Source organism: Trachypithecus francoisi, unplaced genomic scaffold (genome assembly GCF_009764315.1).
Source record: "Trachypithecus francoisi isolate TF-2019V2 unplaced genomic scaffold, Tfra_2.0 Lachesis_group0, whole genome shotgun sequence".
Classification (NCBI taxonomy): Eukaryota; Metazoa; Chordata; class Mammalia; order Primates; family Cercopithecidae; genus Trachypithecus; species Trachypithecus francoisi.
This window is the reverse complement of record NW_022681453.1, coordinates 184,427,817-184,449,461: the sequence shown is the minus strand read 5'-3', so window position 1 is coordinate 184,449,461 and position 21,645 is coordinate 184,427,817. Positions and strand designations below refer to the sequence as shown.

General features: G+C 36.6%; 1 protein-coding gene across 18 annotated transcripts in view; it reads right to left on the bottom strand.

The window, feature by feature from the left end:
- Nucleotides 1–21,373, bottom strand: part of ARPP21 (cAMP regulated phosphoprotein 21) — a 158,917-nt gene extending 137,544 nt beyond the window's left edge. For 15 of the 18 annotated variants that reach the window (XM_033212973.1, XM_033212984.1, XM_033212977.1 and 12 more), the window contains exon 1: nt 20,503–20,605. The gene's annotated coding sequence lies outside the window, so the exon portion shown is untranslated. Of the gene's footprint in view, nt 1–18,499; nt 18,689–20,502 lie in introns of those variants that run through there. The other 3 variants (XM_033212974.1, XM_033212986.1, XM_033212993.1) reach the window with 2 other exon arrangements.
- Between the last annotated feature and the right edge of the window lie 272 nt (nt 21,374–21,645).

Here is a 21,645-nt window from a genome sequence, read left to right as displayed (position 1 = left end):
TGAAATTATCTGAGAGTCAGACTGTAAGTTCCCCAAGGGCAGGGATTGTGCTTTGCTTATCTCTGGGTCTCCAGGACCCGCCAAGATGTCTGGAATACAATAGGAAATGAATACATGTTTCTAAAAATGTAAATGTCTTCTACAAATGTCTTCTAATCATCTAAACCCAGAAAGGTCTATTAATTTTTCAATTGCTTAAAACATTAACTATTTATGTTATATTCATATTATCATATTTTAAAATGTGCTTTTAAGGCATAAATTTAACCAAAAAAATCTGAACTTGTGTGCTGTGTGCTGTGTCTACCTGAAGAACACAAGTGTTTGTGGAGTCTGTATGCATTCACAAGCATGTATGTATGTGTGCTCGGACTTAATGTAAAAAGTATTTCTGAAAATGGGTCTGTGTAAAAAAGTTGTGAGAATAGATGACATCATGTTTTCATATCTATTTGAAGAAAAACTTGCAATATACATAGCTCATGTCTTGATTATCAAAGTCAGCAAGAGAGAATATGGGCTGTGTGGGGTTCCTGCTGTGAAATGCAAACATTATCTGTGAAATTCAGACTTTATCATTTAAATATGAGGATTGATGCCTCTGATGAAGATAGAGCATCTTAGTTAAAACAAACAAATGATTATCTTGGACAACAGTGTAAACAAGACCCTAATTCATGAAGCTGCTAATTGCTCTTCCCAGCTGCAGAAGATTGGCCTGCACTCCATCTCTCACTGCTCACCCTGTGAGTAACATTTGTACACTCTCTCCTGAAATTTAGCACAGCACAGGTCCAGCCTTACACATCAGAGCCTGGGGGCCAAAAAGGGATCAGTTCAGGAAAGAATCTAAAAGGCAGATTCTTAAAGGAATCAAGGGCTTCATTTTATAGACGTATATTTACTTCTATGGCTGTGCTGGAATTAAGCTCATATTTAAATTACTTTATTTCCTCACAAGACTTATGGGTATGTCATCAGGAGAAAAACTTTAGCAGCAGTCTTTGTAACCAAGAGAAATTGATATTGCATGTCACTTTTTGAAAGTAAATCTAAAAACTGATACCTGGATAATGATCATCACAAACTCCCAGAGTTGTTCATATTTAATTCAACTTAAATACAGATATCTTAACTCATGGTAAACAAACAATAGCTACCGTGTTTTCATACATTATTTCAAAACAAAATGCCAAAAAGAACACTTTATACATAGTGTTTTTAATCCTCACTGTAACGAATCATTCACTCATGGAAGGAAGAAGAAAGAAAAAGAAAGAAAACAGGTTCAGAAAGGATAAAATTCCCTGCCCAAGGTCAAACGGTATAAAAATTATTCAAACACAGTTCTCAAAAACCCATGCTCTTTCCACTGCCTGCCATCACAGTGCCCAGTCTATGGGTCTGGAGTGTGTTCACCAAGAAAGGAATGCAACACTCACCCATATAATCACAGTTACTGATTAAAGAAAGATGCCGAACCATATAAAAACTGTATCTTCTATCACAAGAGAGTAGTATTCCAGTTATCACTATCCAGAAATGTGCAATTACTTTTTATCAGTAATGTTGCTTCAGATATCCCACTAACATACAAAAGTGCACACTCAACACTTGATTCTCTAGTAATCTTAAAACTGAGAACCAAATTAACTATAGAAGCCCCTGTTACTGTAGAATGAATGCATGACCACTGGTCCAAGGCCCAAATGTTGTCATATCTGGGAGAGGTATTTCTAAGGTTTATGGAGCCTCACCTCGACCACCATGCTAGGATTCAGGCTTGGAGATTACTTTGAGGAATAGAGCAGACCCTAGGCTGTTGCAACCTCAACCCACAGCTGCCTTTTAGGACTAAGTCAACTGAGGCTATCTTTGAAAAAAAAGAATGCCTGTGGGGAACATAATCAGAGTTTAACATAAGAATGATCAGTGTGACACTGAATGGAAGGAAAACCTCCTGTTTCTAAAATTTGGATTGGAGTTTTGTAAAACTCTGTCTGTTCCACAAGTTGAATCAGAGAAAAAGTGAGGTGAAGGGTTCCTCAGCCAATTCTTCTCTGCTCAACCAAGGGAGTTGGAAAAGCAGATTCCTCAGGCTGGTAGTAGGCTTCTCAGACAAACTTCCTCTTGGAAAAGCATCTTATTTAACCAGGCAGCGCTCAAGTCTGACAGACATGAGAGCAGTTTTCTGGTTCTGCAAGGGGACAGTGTCCACAGGATAGGAGATACCGTACTGTCCAGCTTGCCAACATGTCTGCCCCCACAACAGCACCACAACGCTTCAGGTATCACCAGGCATTTCAGCTGCCCTCTCCCTCTGCCCATGGCTACAATTCTGTCCACACCTGTTTCTACACCGGCAGATCCACGTAGCCATTGGCATCCTGTATAGCTCAGCTCAAACACTAGAATCTTAATGCATTCCCCAGTTGGTGCAACCAAGTCATTTCTGTACAAAGATTTATGAATTATCTAAGGCTGGTGGGTCATATGTAAACTGTACGTATCTGTAATGTCTGTATATATGTAAACTGATATCCATTAACAAATATATCAGTCTGTTGTAAAAGGAGGAAATATAGACAAAAACAAAACAAAAAACAAAACAAAACAAAACAAAAAGCAGAGAAGTGTTATGGAACGGTTAACTGCGTGGACTCTGAAGCTGGACATCAAGGGCTTGAAGACTGACTCCACCATTGACTCTGAGCAAGTTACCAAATGTGTTTGTGCCTCAGTTTGCTCATCTGAAAATGGAAATAATAAGGGTCCCTAACTCAAAAGTGGCTTGGAGGATTAAGCACATTAATATACATAAAGTACTCAGAAGAGTACTTCACACAGAGTTGCCTTTATAAATGTATTAGCTATTAACTCGTTCACTGAGAGAAACATATGCATCTATTCAACAGATGTTTATTGATATCACCTGATCAGAGCCCTGGCTAGACTTAAACTGCCAATACTTCTGGAGACCTGATCTTCCAGACATTTCTAGAGATCTTAGTGTCTTTAAAAATTATAGCTACTTCAGAATGGTATGGGCTTCCAGAAGCCCCAAGGTAGCCACCAGTGGGCTCTTCAAGTTGTGAATGGATGGCAATTTCTGAGGGCGTGTACATATAGGTGGGAAGTAACTGGATGAAAGTTCTAGGGTTGTCAGTTTTTCACAGTAAGTCTGAATGAGAGAAATAAACGTGTCCATGAAAATTGTTTTTAAAGCAGAAAAGTTTACAGGAAAGGATTCTAAGAAAAACACCGAATGAGGAAATAGGGGAAGGGTACCGGGGGTAACACAGTTAAGGACTATGTCAGCCAGATTTTTCCAAATTCCAAAATTTGCGTAGGATCTCTGCCTGGAAAAAATGGAATTAGTACCCATTTTGAAGAACGCTTCTCATAGAGATCATATCTTTTTTATGTCTTTTGTTTGAAATAAAGCATATTTTACTTATATAAATTGATACTTTTACCTCATATAACTGTGCAGATTCAGTTACTTGATGTAACTAAATGGTAGTGTAATTCTGCCTTTTTTAATTTTAAAATTATTATACAGTAAATTTGACTTGTTTAGGTGCTATATGGTTTTATCAATTTTGACACTTGCATAAATTTATATAACCACCATCACTATCAGGCTACAGAACAGTCCTAGTTTTTTAACTTCCTCATACGACCCCTTTACAGTGACACCCCTCCCTTTGTCATATCTCCTAGCAGTCACCAATCTGTCCTTTGTCATGATAGTTTTATCATTTTGACATGTGGTATAAATGGAATCACACAATCTGCAATGTCTAGAGATTGGCTTCTTTCACTCAGAATAATTCCCTTGAGATCCATCCAAATTATTGTGTCAATTAGTAATTAACTCCTGTTTATTGCTGAGCAATACTCCATTCTATGGATGTGCTGCAGTTTATCCATCCACCTTGTAAAGGATATTTGAGTTGTTCCTAGTTTTGGGGCAATTAAAATCAAAGCTGTTATAAATCTTTGTCTTCACATTTTTGTGTTGACAGTTTTAACCTCTAATGCTCACCAATTTTTATATTAAAATTTTCCTTGATTTTTAGAATATCCAGTCTTGTGGATTAGGGGATTATTATTATATCTCAGTAGATTTTATAATACTACACTGGAAACCCTTGGTACACACAATCTTAGAGAGAAATTTGTATTCAATAATCATTCAAAACAGAAGCTGCTTAACTCTGTCTAGTGGAATCTGCTATCCTCATCACCTCCTTTAAAAATCTGTTTTAAAAATAATTTTTAGGCCGGGCGCGGTGGCTCAAGCCTGTAATCCCAGCACTTTGGGAGGCCGAGACGGGCGGATCACGAGGTCAGCAGATCGAGACCATCCTGGCTAACACAGTGAAACCCCGTCTCTACTAAAAAATACAAAAAACTAGCTGGGCGAGGTGGCTGGCGCCTGTAGTCCCAGCTACTCGGGAGGCTGAGGCAGGAGAATGGCGTAAACCCAGGAGGCGGAGCTTGCAGTGAGCTGAGATTCAGCCACTGCACTCCAGCCTGAGCGACAGAGCGACTCCGTCTCAAAAAATAAATAAATAAATAAATAAAAATAAAAATAATTTTTAAATGAAAGTAAATTCAGTTATTCTAAGATTAGTTTGTTTTGAAATTTTATAGTATTCCTTTGTTTTTAGATTATAAAATGTCAATCATACAAATTCTACATTCTGGCAAAAAGTTTTATGTTTTAGATCAGTGGTTGTCAAATTCTGGTTCATGTACTGGCAACATCCAGATCACTAAGAACTTGTTATAAATGCATACACTTGGGCCCCACCACAGACCTGCTGAATCCAAAAATTCTGTATTTCAATAAACCTTCAGGTGATTCTCATGTATGTGATGTTTTGAGAACTACTGCTTCAGAAATAACTTTCCTATGTGATATAGAAGGAGTGCCACCATCTGAGATTTCCCCTTGAGATGACATAAGAAAACTCACATTTACTTCCTTCTGTAATAGTATTCATTTAAGGAATAGGATGGCTCATTTCTGTTAAAATATGGGCCCTGAATCACCAATTGGCATTTAAAAGACATACAGTATAGCTCATTTTGGTCACTGGGGCAGAGCTATGAAATCAAAATCTAAAGTGTACAGAAATCCCTGAGTCCTCATTTGAAGCAATAAATTCATCATCTTACTCTCTATTACTATCTTGCCATTTCATCAGCGGTGATGCGCAGAGAAGAGGGGTACAGGCAAGTTTCCTCTCTTCATTGATTCTCTTCTATAATCTCAGCCTTAATGGGATATTGTTTATTAGCAATGAAAAAAGTGAATTCAGAAAGAAAAAAGTAGAAAATAAGCTAGCCTGGAGCACCCCATCAGTCATAATAATAAAGATTATTCTTTTTATAATAAGAAAGCTCAAATATATACATATATAAATATATAAATATACACACATATATATTTATCAGAGAGTATGCATATTTATTTTCTGTTATCTCTGCAGAAATATTTCTCGACAGTAAAATAAAACTTATACCCTTGTTGTAGGTTAAAACTTACCAGAGTAAAGCTAGCTAATGCATATGATGAATTAGGTTAAGAAATTTGTAGCAATATGTTTTATGTACATAATGTAAAATAGATTGATAACAAATAAATCTTTATATTTACCTATAAATATTATTTCTAAGATTTTCCATTTCTTCAAGTTAGGTAAATGGGAAAACAAAGAAAATTATTTTGATTTTTAGTTTACTTTAGGTCATAAAATAAGATTTAACATTTAATAAAAATTAAACATTGCCTTTAAATTTCTCTTTCCAAATATTTTAACAAATGCACTACCTTTGACAAATAATTAATAAACATGTTTATTATACCTACTATGCTTAACTTTTATTTCAGGGTAGGGCTGAAACATCTGCTAACCTCACCACTTCCTTTATCTGAGAAACTGACTCCTTGAGGGTAGAAAGATAAAAAGGCCACTCTGATCCTGCACATCTGCTAAAAGCAACCGTCACCCTCTGCCAACAAACACAGAAAGCACAGTGAAGGAATGAGCGTGTGCATTCCAGGTGTTTGGTTCGCTTGGCAGAAAACAAATTGAGGACAAACAGTCTGCGAAGAAAGCTCACACGGGCTAATTCTTATCTAAGTTTTTCAGAAGATAATTGCAGGAGAAACGCATTAGTTAGAATGGATAATTTCATCCTCAATATAGGTAAATTCCATACATTTATCTATCTGGTTTACTTCTCCCCCCTGGGGCAGAAGACAGGTTGTAAATAAATAATGTAGCGCCTTTCCCTGAGTTTACAGAGGAATATCTTTAGAACACATATTTGAAGAGCAAGGTAATGTACCTTAACTGTAAAGAATCACAAAAGAGTAACTTAAAACATGCACTTAAAAGCTCAAACCATGTGAACCCATTAGGGAAAAAAATGAAAATGGAATTCTCCTTTAAGCTTCACTAATCACTTAATATGCATCCTTAAAACTGTTTTTCATCTATTTGAATACCATTTATTTTCTGAAAAAATATTTTCTCTTAATCACTTATTCCTGGGCATCTATTTGTTCTTAAATGTGAACCATTAGGTCCCCTAAATAAACCTCATTGCTTCAAATTAAGATGGGTGGTGAGTGCAAATATGGATTTAGATATGCTGTATTTTTTTTCCTTTTTTTTTTTACTTAATTATATATCTTGTTGACACTTTATAAAAGCCAATGATACAGAATCTGACAACCCTCCAAATTTATTTTACTTTTCTTTTCCAGTTATTCATGGACTGATACAATATTTGTGACACAAACCACAACTTTATAGTATTTTCAAAACAAATATTGATATACATACAATTTCAGTGTACATATTCTTAGAAGTTTCAGTGTTTTAATGGATAGTCAGGACGTGTAGAGAAAGCCGGAACAAGCTATCATTTCTATTATTTGGCAAGTATTTTATACGTAACTCAGGAAGAAAATATTAAACTCACATAGGTTCATTAACTTGGCCAGGTGAGTAAGAGGCAGGATGGAATTCAAATTTAGATCACCGTGATGTCAAACCTACCCCCTTCCTATGACACCGGGGAAAAGTGTGTCCCAAAGATATGTAAAATCAGGAGCTGATAGTCCATGGCACCATTCATGCCAAAAATGGCAGCCACAAATAGATCTGTGAAGCATGCAGGTAAATTTCCATGTGCTTTGCGGCAGCTTCAAAAATTAATTTCCATGGCCTTCTTTGTCATGGCTTCACTATACCTACTTCCCTTAGCTCCTGATTCTTAGTTAGATGATACCCAGATGAGATAATCGATTTCTCTGTTTTGTGTGGCCATGACGTATTACAGGGTAATTCATATTACAAAGAAAATTAAGGATGAAATATGTATCTTTCATGCTTCCTTAAACAAGAATCCCTAAATATATCATAACAGAGATAATGTCACTGCTATGACCACAGCCAAAAAGCAGGTAAGTATGGACATTACATAGGCACACAAAGTCCCTTTCACACAGGAGGGGGTTTATAAATAGCAGGTAACATTCACAGTGCAAGAAAATAAAACAAATTATTTCTTTGAAATCACAATGCCACATGTAGCTTTTGATCAAGCACGATCCAAAGGTAAACTCAAAATCAGTAGAAGAATATGACTTTTCACTTATCACTCTCCCTGTGCCTTCAGCAAATAATATTCACAAGGCTACAGAAATCTTGGATTTCTATACTGATAAGAATTTTTGCCTGGAGAAACAAGGTAATTCAGAGTGCAGGAAGAGCAAGCCAAGTGAAGTAATTCCTGCAGAGTAGAACAAATGGCACAAATGACCTAATCGATACAGAAATAAGTACAGATTTCCTCCACAAATGGCCACATGGTAGCTTCTCTAACAAGTTCAGAAAAACATCATACTTCCTTCATGAAGACCTTCTTTACCCTTTATCGATGTGCCTCATCAGGAATACCTAAATTTTGGCTTTCTGTCAATTCAATATATTAGGTAAGTTTACCCAGACTTGCAGTAAAATATATCAGTTCATTTAAGTTTGTAGGTCTGCTTCTGTCTCAACGTTGTAAATTCTTTGGCTAACAGTGCTAACCGGTTGATCCCTGCTTAAGCGTAAGGATCCAATCAATAAACGATGAAACAAGTGATATCTCCTCATCCTTTCTTAAAACATAAAAAAAATCTATTTTCACAGCTAGATCAAAACAATGAGGTAATGTTTTCAGTGATTTTAGAAAAATTGATTTTAGAGCTCTCTTCTCTTGCTATATCCTTTGGGCAAATCTTTTATTATACAAATGGCCTTCTGCTGGATATAACTATTGGTTTTATCTGCAAAGTGAACAAGTCACAAGTTTACTGTAATTTTATTTGAAATCATTCTTAGTTCTTAGATGACAGTCCCAAATTGCTCCTGGAAGGATACTAAGACTAAACTCTCTACAGTATTACTAGACAAATCTAGGAGGCCTAGTTAACTTCCTCTGTAAATCACCACCAGAGCCACAATCTTACCCAAAGCTGAGTCACATTAGTAGATTATAAAATACTGCATGGCATTTTGTGTACACATAGAATTCTGAATCACCCGTGAATACCCAAATCTCTTTTTCAAAGTCTCTACTGCCCATCCAAGCTTATAAAAGGTCAGATCCTGCTGTCTATGCAAGGAGTGCCTTCTAGAAACAATGGCCTGCACTCTGTGTGTTCACAGATGGCCTCTCCTCACTGAACTATTGACATGGAAGCATTCATCATATAGAGTATAGCTGTGTTGAAAACAGATTCCAATTATGCCTGAAGAAAATACCCAAGACAACTACCACATCATGAAAACATTCTCAATCCGACTGGGAGGGATTTTATGGGGATGCTTTATTTAGGTGAGGCTTATGCAAGCAATAAAACATAGTGATAAGGACATAAGAAACTCTGAAACTATGATCACCAGAAAAAAATGAATAACAAGAAATGAGGTAAGAAGTTTATATTTAATTCTTAGAACAATCCCCTTTTAGAAATGAAACAGCTGAGATTTAGAAAGCTTAAGAAACTTACTAGTAAGTTGCAGAGTTGGATCTGAGCCCAGGTCTGAGAACCCAGATTCTCTTTTCTTAACCAACTACTCTTGATAAGAGCACCTTCTAATAATTTCACTCCTGTTGGGTAGCATTAGTGCTTACTTTCAGGACTAAAGAATAAAACATAGTTAACATTTATGAACAAGCCAATAAAAATGGATCTGTGAATATTATACAAAAAAGTGTCATTAAATAATGGAAATTATAAACTGGAAGAGATCTTAGATATCACCTGGCATAATCCTGTTGCTTACAGGTAATTTCAAAAAGTAGGTTCTTTCTCAGTATTTCAGAGCAAGGTATTTGAACAAGAGGCAGGTCAGAGGCAACATATATTTCTCCAGCTATCTCTCTACCTCTAAATATCTAAATTGTTTTTGCTGCCAATGATATAGCACACATCCAATAAAGATGGGTTGCCTCTAGTTCTGTGTAACAATGATTTGGAAATATTTTGTAAACGTGCTTTTGCCTCATTCTTTCTTCCAAGACCATATTAACTGAGTGTTAATGAATTCCCTTCCACTTAGATGGAAAGGTTATGTTTGCTGCCAATGAAAAAACAATGCATCTTTATTTTTTTTTCTTAAGAAAAGAGATGATCCTTCAGATGGCCTACAGATCAAATCGTTTATTCTTCTGTGGTTTTCCTACAGAACCATTTAAATTTCATCTTACTCTGATCACAGGCACTATTTTTAATTTATTAAGGATTAATAGATTTTATAACATTTTATACTTTTTTTTCTGAAATGATTTTCCTGTTTCCTCTCTCGAACACACAAACGTGGAATCTCACAACAAATTCAAAGAAGAACTTGTCTTTTGATAAACCTAATTTTTAATTCTAAATAAGTAGGCTGGTTCATATATTTTCTGTATTTTACTCTGATCAGGTAGCTTGAACTTTGGTTTCAGTTCATAATCCCAATGTAATTTTAATCATTTGCTTGCAGCCCTAGTAACTAATATAGTAAATGTATGATTTAATGGGATTGAAAAAGAGAATATGACTGGTTCATACTAACTTTATATACATTTGTCTTGGTTGATGGTGCTTTTTCTTGTTGGAGAGCAACCTAACTGATGGTTTTACTTTGTGGCCTACTACCACCAACAGAACTTTCCTCCCCACCAACACTTCTCAGTGGTGCTCACTCTTCCATGTTTGTTTTCTGGAAACCAACATTTTTCTACCCTCAAAGTGTACTCCCTAGGGATCTCCTAATTAACTTTATTGGTGAAGAAAGACTTTTCTAATTTGTTGGAATTAATTCATATTGCTTTATCATCCAAGATATTGTCTACCTATAACTTTGGATTTTTGCCAAACCCTCAATTACTCAATTCATTGTTTAGAAACGTTAAAATGCATTCATCTCATCCAAATGCCTATAAAATCCTACACATCAAGTTTTCCCAAGTATTTAGCCTGAGACACAATACATAGAAAACTTCAATAAATACTTGAAAAATAAGAATGAATAAATGAGTGAATGGTAATGATATCTGATGCAAAGACAAGCCTTGTTAAACATCACCCAAGAACTCAGCTGGCTACTCATTTCGGCTTCCATGGATGTTGCCTACTTTGATACAATGTGTTCTCGAATATATTTTGCTGCCTTCCTGATAAGAATATCAATGGTGTCAAAATCTATTGCTTTCTACATGTTTCTAAAGCCTGCCACAGTCTCAGAGAAGTAAGATAAGGTGTTCCTCTTCTAAGTTAAGGTATAAGGTTTTATTTTTTGGTGTGTGTGTGTGTGTGTGTGTGTGTGTGTGTGTGTGTGTTTAAAGTGGATGGGTGAATGGAAGTTCATTCCATCAACATTACACTTAGCATTTCTTAAAATGTTGGAAACAAATTAAGAAAGCAAACTCATTTCATTTGTAATCAGCTGGACCCCTTCCTTTCAAACAAGATTATTTTTATAGATCGGGTAAAACATGAATTCAGTTCTCTATGGTCCAGTTGGAGTAAATGATTTTCTATTTAACTCCGGTTAATCCTATCATCTTTCCAAAGTAGCAGGAAGAGAAGAGCTTCCTATAGCTTGGTGGCACCTGTTCTGCTTAAAGCAGGAAGGGGGTCTGAACGTCTCCAATTTGTTAATATTCTCTTCTCCCATTGTCCCTCACCCCTGCCATCTAATTCAGCGCTGTCTACTTGCTTGTTCTTTGGAGGAGTGAATTCCTTCCTGACATGCTGGGTGTCCTTCACCATGGTTAATCCCTCCAAAGGCACACATCCAATAAAGATGGGTTGCCTCTAGTTCTGTGTAACAATGATTTGGAAATATTTTGTAAACGTGCTTTTGCCTCATTCTTTCTTCCAAGACCATATTAACTGAGTGTTAATGAATTCCCTTCCACTTAGATGGAAAGGTAATGTTTGTAGTCAGCTTAAGCAGATTGAACTCTTAGGAACCTTGTTATTCCCATCAAATCCCTAGTCATTGTCTGAGATCTGAAACAGAAACTATTTGTAAGAACCAAAATAATAGCTAGTGTAGTTACAATTCTACATATAAGGGCAGGTTTTTGTTCTCTCAAAAAGAAAATGAATATCAAATCGGCTTAAACTGAAACTTCAGGGAAAAATACAATTAAAACCTTACTTAGAGTAGGTTTTAAATTCTGAGTATCAGTAGAAAGGTCAATTTTTAATTCAACAAACTTTGATTAAATATCTGCCACATGCAAGCACTATACTAGCCAACAGCTGCTAAGGACAATGAAAAATGGACTGGGAAATAGGCCTTTTTTGTGTGTATTTAATGTAAGTTAGTTAAATGATTTGTGCACAAGCATGTTGACTCTAGCAATACATATGTATACATATATGAACAAAATATGTCTACACTTTCCTTGTTTTTGTTTGTTTTCCAAAAAATATTTGGATAGCAAAGAAATATACATTTATTCTCTGACACCTTCTGAGAAATTTTGTTGGATAAATAGTTGATTAGGCTATTCCTCAGAAGAATGTTGACATCCATTTTATAATAGGAAATAAAATGCAATTATCGGATGCATTTACTGCTTTGTATAGCTCACCTTCTCCTGTGTTGAATACTATCTGTGGCTCTCCATTTTTTGATAGGGTAACCAATTGTTTAAATCTTAGTTACGAAAGAAGTCTTTCCCTCCTCTGGCCATGTTCATAGAGGCAGAGTGCTGACTCATTTCAGCAACATTAATGCAGATACTTTAGGATCAGAGGCCAGATCAGTGGCCCTGTCCAAACAGCTCACTCAGTGCTTGGAGACAGGAAGCTGGAGTCTTCTATGGGAGTGCCAAGGACCCCTCAATGAGGCCAAAGCTCCATTTGCTTTGTTGCAGAATAGAAAAATGTTTCTCTCATGTCACTTCAAATATGTTGTTAGTCCCAGCTCCCATCCACTAGTGCAGGATTTTAGGATTTTCCTTCATGGATTCATTCCAATTGTTTCCTATTCAATGATTTGGTTCTTTATTCACCTCATTTAAATAGTAGAAATTACACAACTAAAACGTTCCAGAGAGATAATACCCATATGTTAACTTTTTAGACAACTGAATTAGACCATTTCTTCCCTTACAAACTGGCAGAAGATTATGGCCTTATTAAGCATCCTGTTCTTTATACAATGAACACCTCTGAGATTAGTTACTACGGTGACTTGGCCTTCAATATTTCATAGCACAGAAAGAGTCAAGCATAACCAATTTTAGCCATCAGAAATATTATGGGATAGCAATGAAGGAGAGTTGCATTCCAAATTACTAAAAGATTTTTTTTTTTCTTAAACAGAGGCGGGGATCCTTAAATGTAAGAAGAGTGAATCTCTTTCTGAATGTTTTATGTGAAAGGAAAGTGGTTTCTTTTAAGTGAATAATATCCATGCGTCAGGCGCTTTGTTTCCGCTTTGATCATGAAAGGTAAATATTATTCCCACCTTATAAATGAGAAAGTTGAAGCAATCAGGAATTAACTAAATTGCCAAAGTCACACAACTAGCAAGTTGTTGAGTCGGGATCAATGTTACTACACAACTTTAACTGTAGAAACTGTGAAGCACAGAGAGGTTTAGAGCTTTGGCCATAGTCACACTATTTACTCAGACCCAAAAACCAAACACCAGTACCACACACCAATTCAGGTGGTGAATTGCATATTTATGAAGGTAAGTCACAGAAAATGAGATTCAGATACACCACTTTTAGCCCTTATTTCCCTGGACCTTTCATTTTAATCCTAATTTTGTGCATTTCTCTAACCTGCAGAATCTCATGGAGGGCCATGCGCCTCCTTGGTAAAGCCTTCCTTCATCACTTACAGCTCATTTACCTGCTCCTGCGCAGCTAAGCTCCTAGACTACCTTTGGTATACAACCTCTCTATTACTTTTCATCTGAATTTCAATCAGAAGCTCCACTGAATTCAAAACATCTCTGTCTGCAGCTTCCCACATTATATCAGACAAATAACACAGACATTACAATTATTTTTGGAATAAAATAATTTCCCTATTGGAAGGATATTTGTGTTCTTATCCTGGGAAGATGTATAAGCTTGTTGCAATATACACATTCTATTACATTAGCTACGTATACTCTCCTACCTCTCGATGATGAAAAAACACTAAAACACTGAGTCATCCATAGTTCTGGCTGAAGACAACAATGATAACGATAATTAAAGATTAAGGCATTCAGTTGTTAGAGTGTTTAACAATGCTAAGGGTAAGCAGATAGCTGCAGCATGTGTATGCAACATGATTATATGCTAGATTATCTTATCATTCCAGAATGCTGTTAGTGATTACGTGAAAATTTCAGCGTTGGAGAGAAATTTGAATCTTCACACAAAAAAGTGTTGTGACCAAAGTTAAATGACACGGGAATGAAAAAAATGATGAATCATTAATACTAGCTAGTTCCTTGCTGTGAAGTTTTTGAATTTAGTACAATGCCAGTTGTTTGACAATTTCCAAAAATGCTTACAACATCAGCATATCTGAGTAAATTTAAAATAAACAAAATATAAACAAAGCCATCAAAGAGTGTTATCTTGATCATTCCTATAGGCCAGTTACAAGAAGTAGTCAAATATGATGGCAGAATCCTAACGATTAATTAATTTGGCAGAATTTAATAGCAATTTTAATACAGCTATGTGCCACATTGGCTTAAAGAATCATAATTTGACTAAAAACCTTAATCTTCTTTTTCTAAACAAAGAAAATAAAGTCCCATATTTTTAACCAAAAGCCTGGTTACACCCATTTAAAAATTGTTTTAAAGAAGCATTGAGTAGTTAAAGCTTGCAAATGCTGCAGAATTCTTGATTCTGTCACATACTCATATCGAATCTACTTGTTCTCTGTCCAAAAGCTCTTTGATGATTAAATCAAATCTGATGCCAGCAACACTGGGATTTCCACCACAGTTACATGGATATCAACAAGCAAAATGCTAAGAAAAACATGTAAATGCAGAGTATAGATTTTTTTTAAATCTCTCCATGTTAGAACTTTTTGTGAGGATTTTAGCTTGCGGTTTTAGAACAAAAAGCTGAAAAATAAATTTGTTATCTTACCATTTTCCATTGAATTTATGGGCAAATAAAATTTAAACAATTACGAGGAGTCATTGAATTTCGGTGAGTTGACATGCTCTTCCTTCACCCTCTATTGACCAGTGGCTCAATTTTTATAGGTCTATGTAACAGTAGTGAGATAATCTGAAAGCAACTTGAATCACTGAACAATTAGATGATTGCTGGGCCTTCTGATTTACGTGTCAAAGGATATTTTATCAGAATTCATAGGACCATAAGACTTTTAGAAATTGATGTTCAATTTTGTTCTTTAAAGATGTTGAAATATTTTACCTCACTTGTTGTTTCTCAATTTCAACTAGACCAAAATATATCAACACGGATAAACTATTTTTTTTTTTTTTTTTTAGTGTATGATCCAATGGACTAGACTGTTCTGAATGAGTATTGTATCTTAGCAATTAGAAGGAAATCTGCTAAGTATATGAAAACCATTTCTCTGGTTTCTGTTTCCCTAGAGAGAGTTCTTGTTCTTATCTCAAGTGTTTAGTGTACAATAAAGAAGCAACCAAGGATGACACAAATGTAAAAGAATGCTTATCAGTTATTAAGAGTTTCAGCACTAAATTTGGCCATGGAACCGCTTAGTTCTTTTAAATGTCCCTATCACAAGGAATTATTTCCTAACTTGTGTGGGTATCAGTGAGAGATGACTGGGTTTATCTAGGTAGATATGCTTTGTGAATTTGTTTCAATGAAAAAGCTGCAGAAAAAAAGATCACATATTACACTTTACAATTCTTCATAGAAACATTACTCATAATATACCAAAAACTCTAGAAAATTCGCTGGACTATTTGAAATAAAAAGTGACGTAATTGTTTTCTTGTTAAAAATCTTGAATCCTTCCCTTAAGCTAAAAGCAAATTTTATTAGCAATTATCTTAAAACCAATGTTTACAGAAGGGATTTTGTTAACAAAATCTTAATATTTTTGTGTTATTCGTAACAGATTTCTAATTTAAGAATTGTATCATCTTGAGGTAGTGTGAAATGTGAGAATGTAGTAAAAGGCCTGTTTTTAAAGGGGATAATTACTAGTGGACACTTGCCCTCTTTACCTGGATAAAAAGAAATGATTTTCTTTTGCTAGATAACAGGAACAATTGTAATGTATATTACTTTTAAAATGTATGAATTTATGACTAATAAATAATTAGGAATATATTCCTTGAATGAAACAATTTTGGACTAATGCGTCAACATTTTAATGTCGCAATTACAACTGTATCCTAATATATATATCACTTTATTACAAAACAGATACAAAAATCTTCTAAACCTGTCGCATTGAAAGGTATAGTAAACAGGGGTTATACAACTGCCAAAAGATATTTCTCTGGGCAAAGTGTGTAAAAAAATTTAAAAATATTGATCTTCTGTGACCATGGAGAGTGATTAATATTCTCTCCACCTAGAAATGCCAGGAGCTATACTGGTGACTGAAAAATAGGAGCATAATATGATGCTAAGGATTCAGTCTGAAAGTAGAGAGCAATTGGATGCCTTCAAACAAACCCCTTTGTTTTTCAATATCCCCTCCATTGTCTTGATGTAATTATTTCAGTTCACTTTTTTGGTTTGCTGCATAGCTATTTCTCAGAGCACAGACATGTCTCAGTAAGTTTAGAGAAAGGTGCATTCAAAATGTTACATGAGCATTGTATGCCTAAAGAAAATATCTTTAGACCACAGATAACAATGTTACCAGGCATTTAAAAACTGCTGAATGAACCAGATATTCTTTCTCATGCACTTTATGCTTTATGAAACGTATTATGTATATAATTTAAATACTTCATATCTCAGCTCATATCTAATCCTCATAGATCCTTGGTTATGATATAAATACAAGTAATATGTACTTCAATATCTAGGGCCAAAATTAATCCAAGATGAGCAAAATTAATTAAATAAGACTAAGGCAGTACAAATAATCAATGTATTAGAACTTGGCATAAAGCCACCTAAAGGAAACTAACACTCAGAAGCAAAGACACCCTAAGAAAAACAAATCTAGTTACAGATACGTCTTGTTAATATTTTCTTTCCCCTTCGACAGTCCTTCAGCATTTGCTTACATCCTTGCTTGAAATTCATTTATCATATTTAACATAAAATGCTAGAATAAAAAATAAAAGAAGGCAAAGTCCACAGAAATGTAGAGCTTCTGGAATCATAAAGATCCTTTGTCTAAAGAGAGGAAGTATATGTTTTATAAATGCATCATCGCTGACTTAAAATATATTCAGAACTTTCCAGGTGATATAATATATTTTTAAGGAAGTCAATTCTTTTTGTGATTAGAGATTCACAAATTTCTAAATAGGCTACTACCATGTGATACCAGTTAGAATGATGCCAGTACTTACCATATGAAGAAATGGCTTTCATTGTCGACATCACCTTTAAGCCCCACATTCTCTCCTAACCTTGTCACAAAGCAGATCTGAATTAAACTGACTTGTATACAAACGATTAATTTGCAATTTCCAACCTTATGGACTTCAAACTGTCTCCTCATACTAATGAGAATTCTCAATCATATTCACTTCTGGCTATGTTGTATATTGTGCCTTCAGTGGCTGACTCATTCTACACTCTACTTATGTAGCTTATCATTATCTTGTCCACAGACAAAATAGACATTGAATTCCGATGAGAATGCCCACTCATCTGAGAAGCTTGAGAAAGGTATCAGCATTGTGGTCCAAAAGGCATGACCACTAAAGGAAATATTTTAGGCAGTGTGAATTGTTTTCCTCCTCTAGAACTAAGTCAAAAAGACAAACAAACAAACAAAAAATCACAGTAACTCATTGTGATGTGTTTTCCTTAGTAGTTTATTTTTGGGGATCATTTTTCATAAGAATAGGCAAAAATCCAGATCAACTTTGCACATTGTTCTAACAGCTTCATTCAAAAATTATATGACTAACTTCCCCATTTAATAGAAACTGCTTACTTTCTCTTATGTTTATTAACCTTGAAACTACTTAAGTATTTTGTCTAATTAGCTTTACTCTGAACAAAAGAATAACCTGATTATAGTATGTTGTTAATGTGAAAATCAACACAAGACCTTTCCGACTGAACATTCTCACTTTCTACCTCAAGACAGGTGTTCTGCATATATGCAAATGTTGCAGACAGATGGCATCTTGCATTGTACACACTATAATGTTAAGATATTTTGCCCTTTATTGTAACATTCCAAAACATATCAGTGCTTCCTCTGCTATTTATGTTTTTAAAATGTTTAGCCTTCAGTAAGATAATCTGTAGTGCTTATCTTAATTCTAAGGAGAGAAACACCCCAAATATTCTATCAAGTTCAATCAAAACTTCCTGCTTCTCTTAGTGGTCACAATTCTGGACCTAGACTCCAAGTTCATAAAAGAAAATGAAGCAGTTCGCAAGGCAGAGCTTCAGACTATTGTAGTATCTTAGAAGCATGTTAGTTATTTTATTCGCACAATGTTTTACAAGCTCCCAACCTTTCAGCAGAACAATATTTTAGGAATTTGAAATTATTTCTGTACTTCCCACCACCCAAGAATATGACAGCTTGTATTAAAAATAGTATGCATGCAGGAACTCCCTGGTTAGTATCTCCCTCAAGTTTTAAAAACTCAAATTATTGAGTCTTCTTTCTAAGAACTAGTGAAGACATTTATGAAAACACCTATTGAACTATTCATGTATAAGTCTCAAACAAAAATCAGTATTTCCATTCATACAATATATTAGAACTTAATTAAAATTACCATATCCAATGGTCAGCCTTTACCTTTCCAAATATCCTTGTCCAGTATCCATAACCATGCACTGCTCTGTCTTCCCTCATGCTTCTTTTATTGCTGAGTGAGGCGCTCGCTCCTTCATTAAATAGCATTAAAAATAGACTGCACAGAACTCCCCAGTGGAGCATGCTCTAACACGGCTAATACCACAGTCCTCAAGGTAACCATACTCAACTGGGATCTAAGAGGGAAAGTCACTGGGAGATCAGCAATTTGCAAATCTAATAGCACACACAATTCTGTCTTGGTCTGAGCTAAGTACTGCAAAGGACAAATCATCATGTAGTGAAATTAAGTCACTGAGGAGATGAAAGTCAAATTATTTAGCTGTATAAGTTTCTTTAAATATACTTCCTCTAAACAAAGTACTCTGTTTAACAGGCATGTTTTCTAAAGTAACTTAGTTAATTATCCAATGGCATAAATCATGCCCAGAGAGGATAAATTTAAAACATGAATGCATAGTAATCCACATATCTTAAACATTTCATTTAAACAAAATCAAAATACTATTGATAAGCAAGTGTAGTAATGAATTATGTTTCCATATCTTTTGTAATGAGGAAGCATATTCCTCAAAGTGTATACCCAAACTCACTCTCCAGAAAATTTACAAATATTCTGTTAGTCAAAGTGATGAAAAGCAGGAGAATGTTATAACAAAGGAAATATAGGATCAAACACAAATACATACCTTGAAAACCCACATACACTTGAAAAGAGTGTATTCATAACCTCTCACATGCAATTCACATTAGAAATGCAGCAGAAGTAATTACTGCCAAGATAGTAGATTACTCAGCTATTTGAACGAAAACATAGATAGAGCTCTTGGCTTCCAAATGACTGTCTTTCATGAAAATGACATTAACTAAAATCCTATTAAGATATTTAAGCCCTGTGGTAATACATACACAGAGAATCAAAGGAGTAGGTGTATTTATTTTAAAGTGTGTCAAAGGTTTTCTGATTTTTAACAAATGAAAAATGATTTCCTGTCATCTCCACTTCTCTGTTTACTTAAAACAATCATAGCAGTTGTTATCTCCAAAGTAGATGAGGAGGGGTTAGGGATCATCTGAATTTATTCTGCATTTGAACGAAATCTTACACAGATTCATTTCAACTTTGGAGAATATCCTTCTTGATTTGAGAGGCTGTCATACTGGTAGAAAATCAAAAATCAAAAAATTTAAAGAAATCAAAAATTAAAATGAGTATCTGTACTCTAAACATATTCTAATGAAAATGATTTCTATCAGCCTTTTATATTTCTTAGCTGCCCACCCCTATAACTTTCAATTCTCTCTTTGATTTTTATTTTAGGCTTGGACTCTGTCCTGATCTTACATCTTCAGGAGGTGATCAGGTAACTAACCTGAATAGCTGACAGCAACCACATCCACCCCAGCTATATTTCTATGCATAAACATTGAGTGAATTAATTCCTATTCCTAAGAAACTTTCTAAACACCTGTCTAATTCAACTCAATTCTACCACCATATCTACAACCTGAGACAGAAATGTGATTCGCAATGAAGCACAGATTTCATACCTGTAAAAATAAAACTGAACATCTTTTCTATTCTTCCCCCTGAGCCCTTTGGGACCTAGGACCCCAATCCTTCCATACAACAACAGAGTCTAACTTTCTACCTCTTCAAGGGGTCTCTTTCAAAAAGAGCATCGCAAACTTTCTACCATAAAGCCTATACAAATCACTGTAGACTTCTCTGATGAAAAACATTGCCAGCTTCCAGCTTTCCACATCTGTCCTTTTTGGGGGAAGGAGAGTCCATCCCTCCTTGACGAAACATAAAAAAACACAATACATGTATAACAACATCAGCTTTCTACAAACACAAAGAAGAAATACAGACAAGAAATAATTCAAAAGAAACAAGACAGATATATGGCAGAAAGAAAGAAGGAATTCTAAAAATCCACAAAAGGCGTGCAATGTTCACGTCGGAAGACCTTGATTATTACCTTGATCGAACAGTGGATATCCCCCCTGCGTCTTGGTGCCTTGACTGGTTTGATTTAGTTTTGGATTTTATTAATATTATTGTTTCTCAATGATTGATTTGGCTGGATTAGTTTGTTTTGGCTTTTGGCTTGGCTTTTGTTGTTGTTGTTGTTGGGTTTGTTTGTTTGTTTTGTTTTTTGGTCGATTTATTTAACTGCTAGTAAAAGGAGCTTTCTGCAGTGTCGGCTGGGATCCCGCACAGCTGTGGCAGCCAGGGCTGCGGCGGCGGCTCGGTCGCGGCTTGCGTCCCCGATGCCCCTGCTGCTGCTGCTGGTCTCTGCTCCAGACGCGCTCAGAAGGTGCCACCGCCGCCTTCTCTGCCCGGCTGGTCGCCGAGAGTGAACGCGCCCCCGCCTCCTGTCTGCTCTTCTGTCCGTCTGCACGTCTGTCAGTCCGACCGTCTGTCGGTCCGACTAGCAGCTCAGCGCGGGATTCTCGCTTTCCTGCACTCTGCTCTCAAAGCTGCCACTCTCGCAGGCTGCCAGTCTGTGCGCTGGTCTGTCCGTCCGTCCGAATCTCTCCGTCCCACCAGCAATGCAGCGTCCCTCTTCCGGTCTTCTGTGCCCACAGTCCTCTCCCACTCTGTGCCCCTGGCCGCTTCGCTCGGTAAGAGGAGGGCGTGTGGAGGGAGGGAGCACGCGAGTGTTGCTGTCTGTCTCTGTGTGCCTCTCCCTGCCTACTTAATGCTCTAGCTCGCTTTGCGTTCTGGTCTCTCTCTCCGGCTGTCTGACTGCTCCCACCTGTCCGTAGCTCTGCCAGTCCCACCCCTAGCCCGCCAGCCTCGGTCGATCCCTCGGTCCCGTTCCTCCCGCTTGGCCGCCTCCGTCGTCTGCCCCTCCGCCGGTCCGTGCCCTCCCACGCGGCTGGCACTGCCGCCGGGGGCGGCGCCCGGCTCCTCCCCGCAGCCCCGGATGCGTCCGGTCCCCGCCCGGGCTGAGGGCAACGCGCGTGTTGCACGTGGCTCCGCAGCTGCTCTTGCCGGAGACCCCGGGCCCCAGACCCGCCACACCCGGGAGGTGGCCGCAGCCGGGCGCCTGCCGATGTCGCCGAGTCTGTGCCACGGGGAGCATCCAGAACTGGCCCATCCAGAGTGATGGCACCTG